This window comes from Chiloscyllium plagiosum, unplaced genomic scaffold, assembly GCF_004010195.1.
Source record: "Chiloscyllium plagiosum isolate BGI_BamShark_2017 unplaced genomic scaffold, ASM401019v2 scaf_14049, whole genome shotgun sequence".
Classification (NCBI taxonomy): domain Eukaryota; kingdom Metazoa; phylum Chordata; class Chondrichthyes; order Orectolobiformes; family Hemiscylliidae; genus Chiloscyllium; species Chiloscyllium plagiosum.
In genome coordinates, this window is record NW_025213929.1 from 6,366 (window position 1) to 25,861 (window position 19,496).

At 39.2% G+C, this 19,496-nt stretch overlaps 1 long non-coding RNA gene across 1 annotated transcript; it reads left to right on the top strand.

Annotated features, from left to right (window-relative positions):
- Nucleotides 1-17,121: 17,121 nt before the first annotated feature.
- LOC122547756 lies at nucleotides 17,122-18,151 on the top strand. The gene is made up of 2 exons (XR_006311080.1): nucleotides 17,122-17,453; nucleotides 17,695-18,151. It is a non-coding gene; the product is annotated as an uncharacterized LOC122547756 (long non-coding RNA).
- The last annotated feature ends 1,345 nt before the right edge of the window (nucleotides 18,152-19,496 follow it).

Genomic DNA, 19,496 nt, shown 5'->3' on the forward strand with positions numbered 1-19,496 from the left:
GTAACAAATTACATTAGAATGAGGATGTATCACACAATAATGAAACCTCCCTCACCACAATATAAAAAATGGAAGACAAAAGGTACTTGTAACTGTTATGAAGAGGTGTTATTTGAAGTAATTTATTAATAATGTCAATAGCTGGACATAGATTTATATCTTGAATATTTTTAAAAGAACTGTTTAAAGTAGTAGACACTAGTTACTGCGGGAAAAATATTGCAGTTGCAAAGAACACAAGCTGCAGGATGGAGATACCAAGTCATTGAAACTATCATTGAGAGGTCACATGACTCCGCTTGAGGGTATAAAGTATATTGTGGACATGCCAGTAATGGACTGGGGTGGACAAAATTAAATGTCACATAACACCAGGTTATAGTCCAACAGGTTTATTTGGAAATACAAGCTTTCAGAGGCTTTCCTTTGTCAGGTAGCTATTGATGAACAAGCAGCACTCCGAAAGCTTGTACTTGCACTGAAACCTGTTGGACTATAACCTGGTGTTAAATAAAATACATTGATATTGAACACACCAAAAAAAAAAGCTTGCCACAGGGGAAACATTTACCTTGCTCTGAAAGCCTTCTCAATCAAAGCGTGCGAGTTGAAAATCCAGCTGAAGGGCTCATCACCTTAAGTGGTGGATTCTTTAAAGGAGATGACCGAATTCTCTTTTCCTGGAGACAATCAGCCATAACTGATCCAAGAAAAAAAACTAGCGTGCCAAGACTAACTTCTTATTTTTGCTATTTTTAAATTGTCAGATGAAATGAGAAAGGACATTTGTATAAAGTCAGTGTTTTACAAGGATTGCTGCATGATTTAAAAAGTAAGTAACCTGATATTTTTGGTTAGCATCATGTTGCCTGAACAAGCAATAATTGAAGTTGAAGTTGCAGACAAATTGAAGACATGGGGTTCTGTACACTGATGGAGCTTTTCTTTTCTTGTGACCCTTCCTGAGAACTGATGGTAGCTTGGAAAATGTTAATTTATAATTTTTTCTCTCTTGTGTGTATGCAGGTGTGAGACACAGTGAAAGACAACAGGCGTGGAAATCTTTATTCAATTTCCACCACCAGGAAGAAAGGAAACACCCAAGTGGCCAGTGACAAGCTGTGCCCTTCACATCAAAGGGCAATGCTGCATGATCAAACAGTGAAGGCGAGAGAAGGGGTCAAAATAGAATTGGATACACAGATAGAGGTTTGGCGAGCAACAAAATGTTGATTGAAAATTGGTCATTTGTCTATAGACCAATGATAAAGCCCTTTCATTCCCAACAACTCTGTGAATTGTTCTCAGATAACTGACCGCTTAGAGCTGGAAACAAAGCAAGTGATTAAATCTCCATCAGCACAGGAGCTGTCTATCTGGCCCCTCCAATCAAAACCCACTTTAAACCTTAAGAAAACCAGTTTATCTTTACTTTAGCAGTTGATATGAAATTTAATTAATAGGTCAGAGACTTTTTACAAGCGTACCAGACACCATGTGTCTATTGCAGTGGAAGCTTTTGGAAAAGGAAGGCTGAGAAGAAATCTTCTGATCAACAAAAACCAAATCAACAGATCTTGTGAACAAAGATTACTGAAATGTTTTTTTCAGTTTGCTCTCTGTTTTAAAAATGTGTAAGTTTGGCCAACTACCCTTCTTGAAAAATAATACAGACATACATATGTCTGCAAGCAGGGCTAATTAACAGTTAAATTTGCAAAAAAGAATTATTCACATTGTCCCAAATGCTGGTTGCAGCCAGTCACTTGGCACAAAAATCTATTGACACTTGTCACGACTCACTGGGGTGATGCACTAGAAGTCAACCCCCAATATTCCTACAGTCATCATAAAAGTTAAAAATTTTAAAATAAGAATGCAAAACTCCTCAAATTTACCTGATTTTCAGACCCAGGTTGGTAGAAAGCATGGACCAGGCTTCTGTACTTGAAGAATTACTATTTCTTCCAAGTCATTAGACTCTAGATACAGGTCACCAGTTATAACTGGTTATATAAAATATAACACACTGTTTCTCTAAGTTCTTATGAAGAGTCACTGGACTCATTATTTGAAACGTAAACACAGTTTTCTTCCCCAAAGATGTTACCAGACATGCCGAGTTTCACTAGCAATTTGTTTTTGTTTCAGATTGCTAGCATCCGCAGTTCTTTGTTTTACTTTATTATTCTGTTTCCCTCCATGCTTTTCTTTCAGTGAGTGAGAGAGAAAGTGGGATGGGGGAGGTTATAAGGTGATTAACGTTTAATTGGTAGAGTTACACTATTTACTAGGACGTAGAGTCTTATAACTTGTAATAAATAGTAATTTGTGTTCATTACAGAAACCTGCTCCACGCTTTCTATTAATCTGGGTCTGAAAATCAGGTAAACTGAAGAATTTTTCATACTTATTTTAAAATCTTTAACTTTTGTGTTGGCTCCAGGGATAACAGGAGATGTTTACAGCGCATTACCCCAGTGAGTCGTGATGAATGGCGATAGCTTATGTGGAAAGTGACTTGGCTGCAGACCAATATGTGAGACAAGGTGTGAATAATTTTTTTCTCCAAACTTAAAGTTACTTTGATTAAGTAACAGTTAAGAGAACACCCTCCAGAGTTTCTTTCTCCCACAATCTTGAAGATAGGCTGTATAATGTTTCAAGAAGGGTGGTTGGTCATACTTCCATGTTTTGAACCTTTCATTCATAATCTTTGCATGTTTGCTGGAATAGGTTATGCTTGCAATAAACTAGTGCTTTATTTGTTAACTTACGGAATAAGTTAACTTGTTTCTGAGCAGGTTTAGCAGCATCTGTGGGGAGAGAAACAGTTAACGTTTTGAGTTTCATATGATTCTTCTTCAGAACTACCAGAGTTCTGAAGTTCTTCCAGTTCTAAAGAGTTATACCAGACTCAGCGTTAACTCTATTTCTCTCTCCATACTTGATGCCAGATCTGCTGAATTTTTCCGGCATTCTTGCGTTTGTTTCAGGTTTCCAGCATCTGCAGTATTGTATCTTTATTTAACTTGTTTCTGATACTGAGTTGCATAGTCTCATAATATCACCTTTTTTTAGATTTAAACTTTGTTGTGGCCAATGGAGCAGAGGAACGAGAAAGGAAATCCATTCACCCTTCTTGACTAAGCAAGTGCATAAATAAATAAAAAAGCAAACAAATTGCTGAAGACAATTCTGAAAATCCTTTCTTTGGTATGCATGAACCTTGGGTCCTGTTACTGGAAACAAACTTTCCAGCAACGATTATACAAATACAAAATTTCCAAGAAAATTGTTAAACTTGCCTAACAAATAGTACTTTGATTGAAAAGATTTTTTTTTTCTGTGTATTTCCTACATCTTTGTTAATCTTCAGTTTAGAAGTAATGAAAGTTTCCCAAAGCTTTCACTTTCAACAGAAGGCCTCACTGGGTTGCGGGTTATAACTCCCTGCATACATAGTATCTACTGAAAACAGGTCAGAACATTCAGAGCCCATGGACAACTTGTAGAAGTCTATTACAGAAAAAGTGCAGAATCCAAAGTCTCCAAGATGCCATAATTTGAAATGATGACTTGTTCTTCTTTTTATTGTACATAATAATGTCTTAATATTACATGAGGAAACTTTAAAAGCAAAACCAGTGTACATCAGTGTCCAACATATTAATATGATGATCTAGTGTGTCAGTGAAGTGAGTATGTTTCCTGCTTTTGTATTGCTTCCTTCTCATTTCCAACCTATTCTTCTGGTTGGCAAGAATGTGGCAAAGACAGCCAAATGTAAAGTACCTCCCTCAGTTGCCTTTTCATTAACAAGTCCTCACCTGTGCCTGCTTGGAACAATGTATAGAAAGTGGGTTTCTTAACAGTCCCAGGCTAAAACTTCAGAGGAACATCTGGGAGACAGACCCCCAGACATGCAGTGTACAAGCCTGCTGGCATGCAGACAAAACCTTGCACTCAACCTAAATCTTTAGCCAAGCATGAAGAGATCCAGTACCTTTTGGATACCTTGGGAAAGATGAAGGCTAATGGAGTAAATCCTGCCAAAAAGATCTGACATGAGCCCAAAGGCAAATTGATGTGTATATATTTAAGTATGACATTTCTGGTATTTCTGGGAAACAAACCATTGCCAAACGTAAAGCATTGGAATTTTGACGTTGGTATCCTTCTTAGTATGGAATTACGTTCCCTGATCAATTATTGGTAGCAGATTGGTTCTGAAAGGTGGAACGCCACTCTGAGGCTTTCTGGCTTCAGAAGAGTACCCAGGTACAGTAAATGATAAGTAACAGAGGGTGCTTCGACAGAAAAATGCTCTCTAAGCCCCGTCCCAAAAATATTAATGAGAAAATACAAATAGCAGCTAAGATACCACTGTAGACAGGGTGGGGAGGAGAGGAAGGAATTTTTCTGCAGGGTGGTTGGCAGTATCCAGGCAAACAGTGCCTTACAGTCTTGCCTGATTGACAGCACATCTCCAGCCTTTCATCCAACACTGGATGCCTGCCCCTAGACAATTGATCCATACCTCCCGAGCTGTATCAGAAAACTGAACGCTCTCTGGAAAATCCCATGCAACTTCTTTCATTCTCACTTAACAAGGCTCTCAGTTGCTCCTCACCTTCCAGATGGCCTACTAAAGTTGCAACTCGCCTCAGCTGAAGACAGGACTGGGTGCGAAGCCAGCAGCATGCCTGCAGCCTTGTGGTTTTCTGGTCTTGTTCACTACATCAATGCAACCCAATGATTAAGTCTTTTGCACACAGTTTTATATTATGAAGAAGGAAGAAAGATTAAATTTGTTCCACTAATTCTCAAGTATTGTACATTTCTTTATATGTTACAATAATTCACATGACACAGAGATAATCATAATGGTTCAGGACAATAAAAAAAAGTAATAGGCCAGGAAAATCACATTGTCAACTTATTGAAGGATAAAATATGGATTTTCTTTTCATTTTTCACTTAAACACCTACAACAAGAGATAATAAATGTTCACTCATGGGAATTAACAAGATGAATTGTTTTGCTATACTGAAGATGCAATTAATCGGTGTTTCTCTTTTATAGGATCTAGCAATTCTACATAATTTTCTGCTTTTTAACATTAATATTAACTTCACAAATCTAGACAGATACTGGTGGGATTACCCAGTTCATTCTCAGGTCATACATCCCACCATCCAAAACAGTAACATGAAAAAAAAATTGCTGTCATAGGTTGTAAGTAAATATGTCACAAAAAAAGCTATAATCGATAAGTCTATCTTGTATACTTACTGCGATCTCTCTGCACGCAGACATGGAAATGCCTGTGCCTTCAATCTGTTTGAGAGCATACTCTTTCTCATCATTCCTGCCAGAGGAAGTAGACAAAACTGTCTAAGTCAAAGGCAATGTAACAACATCATTTCTGAAAGTCATAGCTAAATATACTACAGTTCCAAATAATAGTGAGAGCCGAAATAATGAAGTTAAATATAAGTTTGATTAGAAATAAAAAGAACTTATAGGGGATGAAAATGTCAGATACAAAATTAACCACTTTATTATTCAAAGTTCATAGAAATGAAAAGGCACAAAAGAAATAAAATGAAGTAATTATAAACTAAAATACAGATATGATGGGTATCTTAAAAAAAGGCCTGGGCAACCCAAATTAAAATGGACACAGCCCTAACAACACATACCTCCGAATGTTGAGTGAAATCAGAAAAAGCAGTGCCTCCGGTCACATTCTTATCCTCGGTTTGATTGAAAGTATGCTATGCCACAGGACTAGAAACTTATCAATGTAACAACACTGTTTTAAAAGGAATAAAGTAACATAAGCTTTAAACCAAACAGCCTAATATTGATAGTACAAAAGAGAGGCTGAGACTACTTTTGCAACATTGAGGGTTGGAGGCTTAACAGCACAGAGGCTATTATAATAAGGTACTAAGCATGATCCATGTATCTTTATGCTTAAGTTAGAGATGTGGCATTTGACGCACTCAAAAATTATAGATTTATATTGAAAAGATTCTTGCATTATTGTTTTTTGTTTTATTCACATTGGGAATTTTACTTTTGGCCTCTAAATGATGGGATTCAGCTATCCAGGGTCCAGTTTATTTAGTACCACACAAGTGGCAGATTCTAGTGGTTATGAAAACAAGATAGAATGGAATTATTTTCTTGCTTAGCATGAAGGCACATTTTGTCAAAGCTTTCACTCATTAGGACAATTTGCGAGGATACTAATTAAGCAAATAAACCAAATCATACTGTATGAGAGGAACGTGGTGTTGATTGTGCCTGTTTCAACTCTATAAAATAGGAGGCAGCCAATCATCGAATATTTTCAGGGCAATGCCTTTAATCAATCAGGGTCAATTTGCCTGGTTTACAATGTAAACAAAACCTGTCAGGTGAAAAGTCAATCATCATTAACAAAATTACCATTTTACATTACCGTTTACAAAATTCATAAAAATGAAAAGGTACAAAAGTAATAAATGAAGTAATTATGAAGTAAAATACAGATAGAGTGGGTATCCTACAAACAAACAAAGAGCAAACATCATTAACTAATGCATTCTCCAATGTAATACTGCTATCAGAGTCCATTCTATCAGCACTCACCGCTTGCAAATTATTCTGATGAGAGCAAGACGAAAAGCTTTGTCAAAAGCTTTGTTACTTTATTCCTTTTTCAGCAATACTCAATTCCTGTACTACGAAATGGCTATGAGTTTCTTTTATACCTGCTACTTTTCTTTGTAATTTTTACCTTGAAACAATAGATAGTGGAGTCATAGATAGAGTCATAGTTATACTGGTTCAATAGAATTCTTTGGTAGACTTAAATTGGAATTTAAAACTTTAAATTACACAAGATTTTTCAAATTTCAACTGATGAATGACAAAGCACAAATAACTAATTTCAGCGGAAAAAAAGCAAAATCTAAACACTTAACTCATGGCCTCAACCTCCCACCATTTATAAATAGCCTCATTTAAAATTCACTGTTCACATTATTATTCATTATTTATCTTTAGGTTGACGGATTTGCTTGGCTCCTAATCCAATGCCATAATTCAAAAATTCACTTCCATCTGTTCAATTTCCTTTATGTCCTCATTTCGCCTTAATTTTGGAAACTCGGGTGCTCCGGTTTCCTCCCACAATCCAAAGATGTGCAGGTCAGGTGGATTGGCCATGCTAAATTGCCCGTAGTGTGAGGTAAGGGGTAAATGTAGGGGTATGGGTGGGTTGCGCTTCGGCGGGTCGGTGTGGACTTGTTGGGCCGAAGGGCCTGTTTCCACACTGTAATGTAATGTAATCTAATCTAATCTAAACTCTTCCAACACTATAACCCACTAGGGACTGTATGTTCCTTTAAATTTGACCTTGTGCTGCAGCTACTTCTTTCACTGCACCATTGGCAGGCGTGTTTCAGTATTCAAGATTGTGAAGGTTTGGAATTCCGTCCACAAACCTCTGACTATGCACTGATTGGCCATAAATTTGCAAACCGATTTGATTCGTATGCAAGGAATTATATTCCAAAAGATTAAATTCAAGTCCATAAAAGACATTTTCCTATAAATAAATCTTTATAGTAACTACTATGAAGTGTACACTATTGATATAAATCTACCACTTTATCACGGAGATGCTAAAGTAAATGTTTGTTTTTACCCACAGTTACTTGAATCAAATTAACTGATTACTGTTTTTCACTTTACTCAATTTAAATTATTTACACTTTTCAGTACACAAAACTACTTTCAATCTTCAAGTGTTTATTGCAGTTGTAATTGAAACTGACTTCAATATTATTGAAGGATCCGCAAAATTAGAGCAACAAAAGGTTCTCTGTAATAGTAACCAAAACTATTTTGCCTCCTGACCCTTATTTAAAGAGTCCTGATGGAAAGTGGACATATGAAGAAGGCTTTTGGCATACTGGCCTTCAGTCAGGGCTTCGAGTAAAGAAGTTGGGATGTTATGTTGCAGTTGTACGCTATGTTGGCGAGGCCGCACTTGGAGTATTGAGTTCAGTTTTGGTCACCTTGCTATAGAAAGAATGTTATTGAACTGGAAAGAGTGTAGGAGAAATTTACAAGGATGTTGCCAAGATTCAACGGTCTGAGTTAAAGGGAGAGGTTGGACAAGGACGGACATTTTCCTTTAGAGCATAGGAGACTGAGGGAGGATTTTAAATAAGTTGATAAGATCATAATAGCCATGGATAGGGCAAATGCATTCAGTCTTTTTCCCAGGGTTGGAGAATCGAGGACTAGAGGGCATCAGTTCGAGGTTAGAGAGGAAAGAATAAAAGGGAACCTGAAGGGCAACTTTTTTACACAAGGGGTGATATGCATGTGGAATGAGCTGCCAGAAGAAGTGGCTGAGACGGGTACATAAACAACATTTAAAAGGCATTTGGACAAATACTTGGATAGGAAAGGTTTAGGGGCAGGGAATTGGGGTTATCATAGATGGACATTTTGGTTGGCATGGACCAGTTTGGGCCAAAGGGCCTGTCTCCATGCCTCTATATAAAATTTGATTGAGGACAATATTGGACCGTAATCAAGTAGCAAATAAAATTCTACTCCAAGAAAGAAAATGAATGAAATCAGAAGAAAATCTGGTATGGAAATGAGCTTGAATTATTTGCGATTTTAGTCTAACATTCACAAATACAGATCAAGGCCTTGTTACTGTTGCAAATCTAATTCTCTGCTGGAAAGCACTGACGTTATTGGTTGAATCACTCATCTCCCAGAAATTGTCCATGGATCACTGACAAACACTAGGAGGATAGTCTGCCTGTAACGTATTGACTGCTAAAAATTATGGGCAACCAACTCGGTTATGGATTAAGAGAAAAAAATAGCTTTGATTGCAATAAAAATAAATTCCACACATTACTAGGCATATTTCATACATGAATTTCAAATATCCTCCCCTTTTGCAATACTTTAATCTTTAAACACTGATTATGCAAAATACTGCTGTACTTCAGGCACCTGATTTGAAACAATTGGGTCACAAATAGCTCATTGCTAAAAATTGAAGAACAGAACAAACAACTACATTTATCAACGCAATTCCAGTACCATTGACTGTATTCCACACCTGCATTACACAGCTAAAATAAAAATCTCCCTTGGAATGGCAAAAGAGAATTATGCCAACTGCCTATAACCAATCTTGAAAGAAAAATGATTTTCATGGGGAATAATTACATACATTTTAATAGTTCAAGAATTACAAATTAGAAGAACAAGATTTAGGAAATTACCAACATATAAATTAGGGTATTAGCAAAATAGTTCCATGTTAATGTTTGTCCACTTCACAGATAGCAGTCTTGATCTATGAGTCACTTTGTCACTATTTCTCTTTCTTTTAATCACCTGGCTAATTATTATTCTTAAACATGAAATGGTCTCAGCTTTAAAACCCATGACCATTTCCATCTAGAAAGACAAGGACATACATGGGAATACTACCACTCACGTATTTGTTGGGGAAAAGTTAACAGGTGGACTGTCGCACACCTCCTTCTGTAATGTGCCTTTGCAAAGAAAATCTTGATAGAGATGCAGTGGCTTTTGTCAAGGTTAGACCAGAAGTCTATCAATTCTGCTCCTCTATTCAACTAGTTCATGGTTGATCTGATAATCCTCAACTCAACTTTCCTGCTTTTTTCCAGTAACCCTTGATTCCATTACTGATTGAAACCTGTCTATCTCAGCCTTAAATATACATAATGACTCAGCCTCAACATTCCTCTGTGATAAAGGATCCCACAGGTTCATCACCTCTTTATTTCTATCTTAAATATGCAACCCCTTATTCTGAGACGATGCCCTCTAGATCTAGTGTAAAGGTAAGGTAAACAACCTTTCCGCATCTACCCTGCCACGTTCCCTTAGAATCCTGCATGTTTCAATAAGATTACCTCTCATTCTTCCAAATTCTAATGCATTTAGATTAGATTACATTACAGTGTGGAAACAGGCCCTTCGGCCCAACAAGTCCACACCGACCCGCCACCCATCCATACCCCTACATTTACCCCTTACCTAACACTACGGGCAATTTAGCATGGCCAATTCACCTAACCTGCACATCTTTGGACTGTGGGAGGAAACCGGAGCACCTGGAGGAAACCCACGCAGATACGGGGAGAATGTGCAAACTCCACACAGTCAGTCGCCCGAGGTGGGAATTGAACCCGGGTCTCCGGCGCTGTGAGGCAGCAGTGCTAACCACTGTGCCACCGTGCCGCCCAGTTTAGGCCCAACCTACTCAACCTATACTCATAAGACAATCCTTCCATAGCTGGTATCAGCCTTGTGAGTTTCCCAGTATATCTTTCCTGAAATAAAAGGAACATAAAACTGTTGAATGAGAGTATGGGAACATAAATAGTTGGTTGTCATATTTAATATATGTTCCAATTTTGTATCAGGTTTCTGGCAGTGTAAAGTGCTTAACTGAAAAATATATTTGTATTGTACTTTCTGTAACGTTTGATTTGAATTGTTTTGCTATGGACTTACTAATATTTTATGAATAAAGTATATTTTTGCAAAAACAATAATAGATCCCAGAATACCATTGACTTTGCTAATCACTTTCTTAAACTTGAAGTTGAAACAACTTTTAAAAATATGTTTAAGGATGAGTTCATCAATTTCAATAATATATTTTTCATTTTGGTCTGTTCAGAGTCATAAAATCCCTACGCTGCAGATAGAGGCCTTTTGGCCCCTGAGTCTGCACCAACCCTCCAAACATCTTCCCACCCAGACCCCACAACATCACATTTATTATGGCTAGCATACCTATCCCGCCTATCATGGATGCTACAGGGCAATTTAGCATGGGCAACTTAGTATAGCCCATGCACATCTTTGGGCATGTCACATTGAGCAATGGTTGACACAATGTTGTAACCAGCCATAGAAAACTTAATTTATATCTAGATAGGTATACCTCTGAGACTATTTTGTGGCCGTTTATATATAATACAGGTTTTGCCCAAGTAACAGCAACCAATGACAGGTAAAGGGATTACTTGATTAGTGGCAATCAGATAGATAGCAATTGACAAAAAATGAAAACTAAACACTCAGATCTGATAAACTTATACAAATCTAATCTTCAAAGTGAAGCAAAATATTTTCTCTCTAAGGCTGTCACAGTTAGCATGTCTTCAGAAAATTTCAATGCTTAATAACTGACCTGAATATTTGCAAGAAGTATTAACTTGTTAATCAACCATCCCTCTGAAGATTCTTAATCATATACTAGTTTTGCATCATACAAGGTGCAATTACTGAATCGGAACTCTGTCAATAACTGGAGTAGGAGCAAAGCTGACAATCCATTTGGCAAATAACATCAGAAAACGAAGAAGCGAAAGTCTCCTCTGCCTTTCAATGAGTTAATGGCTGATCTGATAATGCTCAACTCCACATTCCTGCCATTTCCCTCTAACCATAGATTTTTAATCATTAGGGAATCAGTTTATGTCAGCCTTGAATATACATAACAACATAGTCTCTACACCCTCTGTGGTAACAAAATCCAGATTCACTACATGGAGATAAGAATTTCCTGCTAATCTTTGACTTAAGTGGGTGCATCCTTAGTGAGATTATGCCGTCTGGTTCTAGATCCTCCCACAAGGTGAAATACCCTCTCAAATCTACTCTGTCAAGCCCCCTAAGAATCTTGAATATTTTAATAAGGTCACCCACACATTCATCCAAATTCCAATGAGTACAGGTCCAACCTACTCATTGTTTTCTCATAAGAAAAACCTTCCATGCCTGGGATCAACCTTGTAAACCTTCTCTAGACTGCCTCAAATGCCAGCATATCTTTCACTTTATTCTGGGTGTAGTCTATTTGGTGCCTTAATAGTTTTCGTAATAATTCACTACTTTTATATTCTATTCCCTTTGAAAAAAATTCCAACCTTCCCAATTAGCATATGAACTTGTATGCTCGCTTTTTGTGACTTATGCATGAGGATCCCCAAATCCCTTTCTTCTGCAGCTTTTTGCAATCTTTCTTCATTTAAATACCTTGCAGCTCTTTTATTCCTCTTGTCAAAGTGCATGACCACACATTTTCCCACATGATATTCCAACCACCAAGTTTTTATCCACTCGCTTAACCTGTCTATATCTCTCTGCAGATTCTGTGTAATCCTCCTCACTTGCCTTCCCACCAAATTCTTGTGTCATCTGCAATAGTTCATTCTGTTGCGTCATCCAAGTTGTTACTAAATATTATAAGTAATCATGACCCCAGCACTGATCCCTGGAAAACTCCAACCATCCTGCAAATGTCTCCCTTATCCATCTCAGTCTCTGTTAACTAATTCCCTGTCCATACTAACATAGTATTCCCCAACATGATGTGCACCTATCTCATTAAGTAGTCTTATGTGCAATACCTGAGCAAATGGATTTTGTAATTCCAAATATAACACAGCTACTAGTTTCCCCTGACTGATCCTGCTTATTACCTCTTCAAAGAATTCTGGTAAATTTGTGAGGCACAATTTCCCTTCCATGAAATCATGCTCTATGCTTGATTATATTATGCATTTCTAAATGCTCTGCTATCAGATCTTTCATCATAAATTCCAACAAATGTCAGTCAGCCTAAAACTTTAAGTTACACATAATTGTTCCAACTCCACAGAACATATTGGCCAGAATCTTTCACTCCTACTTTCATCGCTACATCCTGGTAAGGAACGGCAGATAATCAGCCAGGTTGAAACTACAGAGAAACCCATCACTTTCATACCCTCCACAGGTGCTGTCAAGGGAGCCTTGATGAGTTGTTACAATACATCTTGTAGATTGTGCAGTGGCAATAGCATGTTCTTGTGAAAGAAGTGAAGGTGGTGGATGAGCCAACTGCTTTGTCCTGGACGGTGTCAAACCAAAACATTGTCGGAATTGCGTTCATTTAGCAAGTGGAAAGTATTCCATCATACATCTGACTTGTTTCTCGTGAATAGCGGAAAAACTTCGGGAAGATAGAAATTGTGTTATTCGTCACTTATGCCCTCGCATCTGACTTGTTCTTCCAGGCCATGGTATGTTGCATATAGCTGGTACAATTCAGTTTCTAGTCAATGGTAACCCCACGATGTTGATAATGGAGGATTCAGTGATGATAATACCATTGAACCTTTCGAGAGAACCCATCATCTGGCTTAGGTTAGATCATCAATAAATTCTTGCAGCTTCCTTTTGATTTTGAATCACTTTTTCTTTAAACTATATAATATGTACTGCTGACAGTGTTTGGAAAATGAAGAATGCCACCTCTGCCTGAATGCCAATGCATAATAAAGAACTAAAAGATTTCAGTTTGATTTGAGACTGCAATTGAAAAAATATACAGAAGCATTTCTTAATGCCAATCACAAAGTTTATAACGTAGCAAAAGTGAAAAGATAAAAGATTGTGGTTTCATTATTCTTTATGGATGCTACACTGAAGGGTGCAGGAGGATACAAAATTGGCAGAGTTATTAGAAAACCATAATGGTCAATGGATCGGTTTTGGGCTGGAGGAAGGTTCAGAGTTCCCCAGGTCAATATTGGGACCCTTGCTTTTCCTGATACATATTAATTGATCTGAACCTTGGTGTGCAAGGGATAATTTCCAAGTTTGCAGATGACATTACACTTGGAAGAATTGTAAATTTTGAGGAGGATAGGACATTGATGTGTTAGTGGCACATGAGATTCAATGCAGAAAGTGTGGGAATGCACAGTAATTGGAAGAATATTGAAAGACAATATAAAGCAGTGAGTACAATTCTAGAGGAAATGCAGGAACAGAAGATCTTGATGTATATTTGCATAGATCATTGAAGGTAGGAGGACAGGTGGACAGGGCAGTTAATAAAGCATACAGTGCTCTCCACTTTATTAATAGGAACTTAGAGTATGGAGTGATATTGAACTTGTACAAGACAGTTATATGATCTTAGTTGTACAGTTGTAGATGTGACATTATAAGAAAGTTGCAAATACATTGGACAGAGTTTGGAAGCAACTTACTAGAATAGTTCCAGGCATGAGAAACTTCAGCCATGAGGACAGATTAAAGAAACTGTGCCTATGTTTCTGGAGAGAAGGCTGAGAGGGGGTTCTGATTGAGAATTTCAAAATGATGAACGAACAGGAGAGAATAGATAGGGTGAAGCTTGTTACTGCTTGTAAAAGAAACAAGATTGAGAGGGCATCGTTTTAAAGTGATGTGTAAGCAAACAGATATGTGAGAAGTAAGGGTATGGAATATACTGCCTGAAAATATGGTGAAGGTAAGTTCAACTGAGACCTTCTAGAGGGTATTGGATGATTATTTTAATAGTCAGGATGCGCAGGGTTATGGGCCAAAGGCAGGAGATTGTCACTTGATAATAGAGATAGTGCAAGCACAATAGGCCAAATGGCCTCCCTCTGTATTATTATATTTCTGCGATTCTGCAATTCAGCAATCAAGGCACAAACGCGAAAGCTAGATACTCAATCTGGCTTTATTTTATTCTAAACTAACTCACTGATATTCACCGATGAATATCAGTGAGTTTAAAACATTCTTCAAGCAATAACGCAAATTCTCAGTGTCCTTGTTCCACCTACCAAAATCACAATAAACAATTTGTCTGGCCACACTTTCAATTGCTGTTTGTCTTCACTGTACACAGTGTTCCTGAACTCAACTGCTACATTCATTATAAACACTTTTTCTGAAAATGTAACAAAATACTATTTAAGAAAGCAAAAGCAAAATACCACAGATGGTGGAAATTTGAAACAAAACTGATTAAACAGTGGAGAAAAAAAACAGGCTTGAATTACAATATTCTTAACACAGACAAATGGGGGACTGGGTGAGCAATACAGAGTGGGGCCATCCCATAAACTCCACAGCTAGATTCACACCACTTTCCCCGCCCAGAACACAATTATACAGGCAACAGCTGGAGCCTGGCACAGTCCTGCCACCAACAATGCAGGCCTCCAGTGACTAATTATTGAACACTTTAGGTGTCTTTCCACTCAGCAACAATACTAGGGCCAATGAGAAGAGTTCCAGGACTAATGGAGAGTTGGGGATCCACAGCTCACCCTACTCAGGGCTTCAAATGGGCTGGTCTGTCAATGACACTCTTTCCGGAATGACCATCCATAAGTTATAGCTCCCACTGATCTAGCGATCACTAATCCCACTCTCACCTCTTCCCTGAACCCATCAGGCCACCTCCTGGATCCTAGTGCTTGTAGTCACCAACAAAGGCCACCTCTCTCTGTGTAATGCTGCTGGGAGGACAGTTGATAAAGGATGGAGCTGGAAATAGTAGAGCAGGTCAAGCAGCATCAGAGGAGCAGGAGAGTTAATGTTTCAGATCAGGACCATTCATCAGGACAGATATGGAAAGCAGAGTTTTGGATGACCACGAGTTTTTCTCAGCGCTCGAAGCAGACAGGATATTTGTCAGGTAGCACAGCCATAGCAAGAGTTTATCTTTTAGTTTGGGGATGCTGTTGCAAATATCGCACAATTCTGGCTGACCGGGAATCCTCTCTTATCCTTACTGCCTGCTAAAGTCAAGTCAGAAGATTTACAGGTTGATAAATCAACTGTTTGGCCATGTTATGAACTCATCTTTCAAGACCATCAAATCCTGGCATGTGACTTGAACCCAGACCTTGTGACTCAGAAGCAAAGGTGCTAACAACTATACTGCAAGACCTCCTTGATCTCAAGCTTATAAAGAGTAAAACGTGGGTTTTAAAACAGGAGTGCATTGGAATAGTCAAGTCTATAGGTAATGAAAGCATAGAATGGGATTATAGCTACTAATGAAAGCTGCAAAAAGGGTAAAATCAAGACATTACTGAGGCGGAATCAAGCTGTCTTTGAGATAACATAAATATGATGTCAGCTCACGACTAGATCAGACATAATACCAGAGTTGCAAACAGACTGACAACATCAAACTGTTGCCAGGGAGAGGGGTGCAGTTCATAACAAAAGATTTATATTCGCTATCTAAAACAATCTAACTTCAAATGTATTTGCGAAGCCCCAGATTTTGAATAATACTTTAAGTCAACACATCTAACATACTTACAAATGCTCAGCACCTATTTCTCTTATTCACTGTGCCTTGGAACATTAATTGACATTAGCAGCTACATCATCGCAAATTTCTGTTATCATATCTAATTTGATGCATGAAAGTAAAGTCTACAGTTCTATCAAGCGATGAAAGAAAAATAAATACATTGTGCAGTACTTACTTATGAGTACAGTCACAAAATACAGTACCTAATATTCAGAAACACTGTCAAGAGTTAGGGCTTCTGAGTACCTAAGTGGTATGAAACATGGAAGACAAGCTTACATTTTAATTTGACAGTTCCAAAGTGTAATGCAATCTGACATTATGAGTAGCACTGTTTTTACAGCTGGCGGTCAGCCGAGAAAAAACATTTACTAAACAAGCTGTAAAATAAAAGAAAACTTAGGAAGTAGTCTGTTTCATATCACATCAATACAGCTATCAATAAATGCATAGTTTCCAAAATAATCGTTATGAGGGCTGGAGGCCTTGGCTTGAATAAACGGGTTACTATTAGGAATTGTAAACACAAGGTGTGAGGGTATATTTACAAACCAGAAACAGCAACATTGGTCTTGCAGCACGTGAACCGAGTGAGCCAGAAATAAACTTTAAAGAAGACAACATTGTTACTAGACGCCTTCAGCAGCACCACGCCTGAAGGCATTAATTTCTTACCCATCTTTTCTTTTAGCTTTGTAAACATGACCGTAGGTACCACGACCCACTTTGCAACCTTCATATTCAAACAGATCTTCTACTTTCTCTCGCTCTGCCGCTAGTTTCGTTTTAAAATCGTAATCCATGACTGTCACTCCATAAATGCATAAATACTTTCAACGCCTCTTGAAGTGGGGAGGAAGGGAAACGGGCTGGATTATTTAAAATGAACACCGATCATTTCCTTATTTCGTGTTTTTTTTTGTGTCTCTCACAACAAGTTCGCCCAGCGACATTTAACCATGGGTTTGTTATGTTGACGTTAGCGGCAGACAATGGCGGACCGCGAGGCATGCCGGTATTTGTAGTCCTTTGACCTGTGACTGGCGCTTTACGAGTGCGGCTGCATCCCGGCAACAAAGACTACAATTCCCGTCACTCATTGCTGCGAAAGGGTTGACCGTTTTCGGATCCCAAAAGTAAAGACAGTTAGTCCAAGGAGAGCGGGAGAGGGGTGGGAGTGGGGAAGGGTAAAGAGTCTTGCAGAATCACCAGGATACTGAAATCAATAAACAGAGATGAGATATTCGAATAAACAACGCCGTAAGCCTTCAATATTCCCTTATTTATGAGAATTAAATGCATCTGTCACCTTCCCGCCTTCTTGCGATCGAGCCCTGCAATAAATGTGACTGATAGTGAAACTAACCAATAGCGTTAGGATTCGGCTCGAAAGAAGTGGGGAGGGGGAAGAAAAGTGAAATCAAGCGATGCGTTTTATTGAGTGATAAATGTGATCGGGGGTTTTATTTGGAATGGTGCTTTTCTCTTTTTCAACCTGCAGCTTCTTTTTGAATTGGACACTCGATTGGCGCGCGGCAGAACCAACGGTTTGACTGCGGCTCGAGCCGGCGGTACGTTCGTTTGGCTCGGGTGGTGGGGGGGGTGTGGTTTCGCGCTAGTCCTGCCAGGCCGGTGACGTCACAGGCGTTCCATTGTGCCGTCGGGAAGGAGGCGGGGCAAAGGACGGGAGGGCGGTGAAGGGATTGGGTTGGCGAGGGACGGGGGAGGGGAAGGAGGAAGGCAGAGGTTATAAAAGGCCGTGCCGCCTGCTGCCTCGCTGCTAGTCACAGTATGGCCGGCGACATTAGCTAGCGCTCGCTGTAAGCAATTCTCTGTGTAGAGGGATCGGAATTGGGGGCAATTATAAAATTATATAAACATCTTTTACAAAAAAATCTTTTTAAAAAAAGCAAAAACAGAAACCGGACCGCTAAAGAACCCACTAAAACAGAGCAATTGACACTAACTTATTAAGCTTTTTACCAGAAAGAGGGGAAAAAAGAAGGGGGGGGGGCAGGATTTTTTTGTAAAAAAAAGGATTCGGAGGAGGGGGAGAAAAGGAAGGGGAGAGTTTTTTTTCTTTCCTTTTTTTCGTTGGTTGTTTCACGATGGAAAACGGTGCACACTTTTTCGAAGGGACCGAGAAGCTGCTGGAGGTGTGGTTTTCTCGGCAGCAGGATTTGTGCACGGGATCGGGAGACCTCCGGACCATTCCAAGGTAAACCTGGGCCCCGGGGGGGGGGGGGGGAGAGCGGCTCGGAAACTTCAGAAACCCTCGCCCAAAAAAAAACCTCCCCAAAAAACCCTCCCCACCGTCTCCTTTCTCTCTCTCTGTGTGTGTCTCTCTCTCTCTGGGGTGTGAGAGTCTGAGACGTAAACGGCGTTGGAGATACGCCACAAGTCTCTGTCCCCCCCGCGCGCGCGCAGGGAATGCTGGATGATTTACTCCTTCAAAATTCAACGTTTATTTAAAATCGTTTTTCCCCAGAAGAAAATTCCCTCATCGAAACTTTTGGGTTTTTTTTGGGAGGGGGTTGCTGGCTGGGTTGGTGTGTGTGTGTGTGTTGAGGTGGTTGGTTGGTTGGGTGGGGGTGGGGGGGGGGAGGGGAGGGAGAGAGTAGAATTGCATTGTAGATATTGCAGCTAAAACTGGGTTATCATCTGATGCTGTAGATTTCAATGACAATCTGTAACTTTTTCCCCAGGATAGTCCATCCATCTACCATTTCCATCAAGCCGATCCATGAGTCATTGATGAGTGTGGGTGAACATGGTCGGGTCGGAATCACATGCACCTACACCTATGACAATCCATTAAAGCTACCGCACTTGACTGGCTATACTACGAACAGCAGGACTAACATCTGATACAGAGAGAGAGAGATGATCCCAAGACTAACAAATCAGATATAAGCTCTCTCGACCTGTCAAATCCATGCATAAATGTCGATGGGCCATTAAACAACTTACTGGAGAGGACTCCACAAATATCCCCATCCTAAATAATGGAACAGCCCTGTGCATCCATGTAAAACATGCAGTATCTGCACCATCTTCTGCCAGAAGTGTTGAGTCGATTATCCACCTCACCCTCACAATGATAACCTCAGAATCGCAGATGCCCGTCTTCAACCAATTTAATTCACTGCACGTGACATGAAGCAACAGCTGGACACTGTAGATAATACAAAGGCATTTGGCCCTGACACCATTCCTACAATAGGACTGAGAACGTTTGTTACAAAACAAGCCGAAGGAAGCTGTTTCATTCCAGCTCCATCTCTGACAACTCCCTGGCAATGT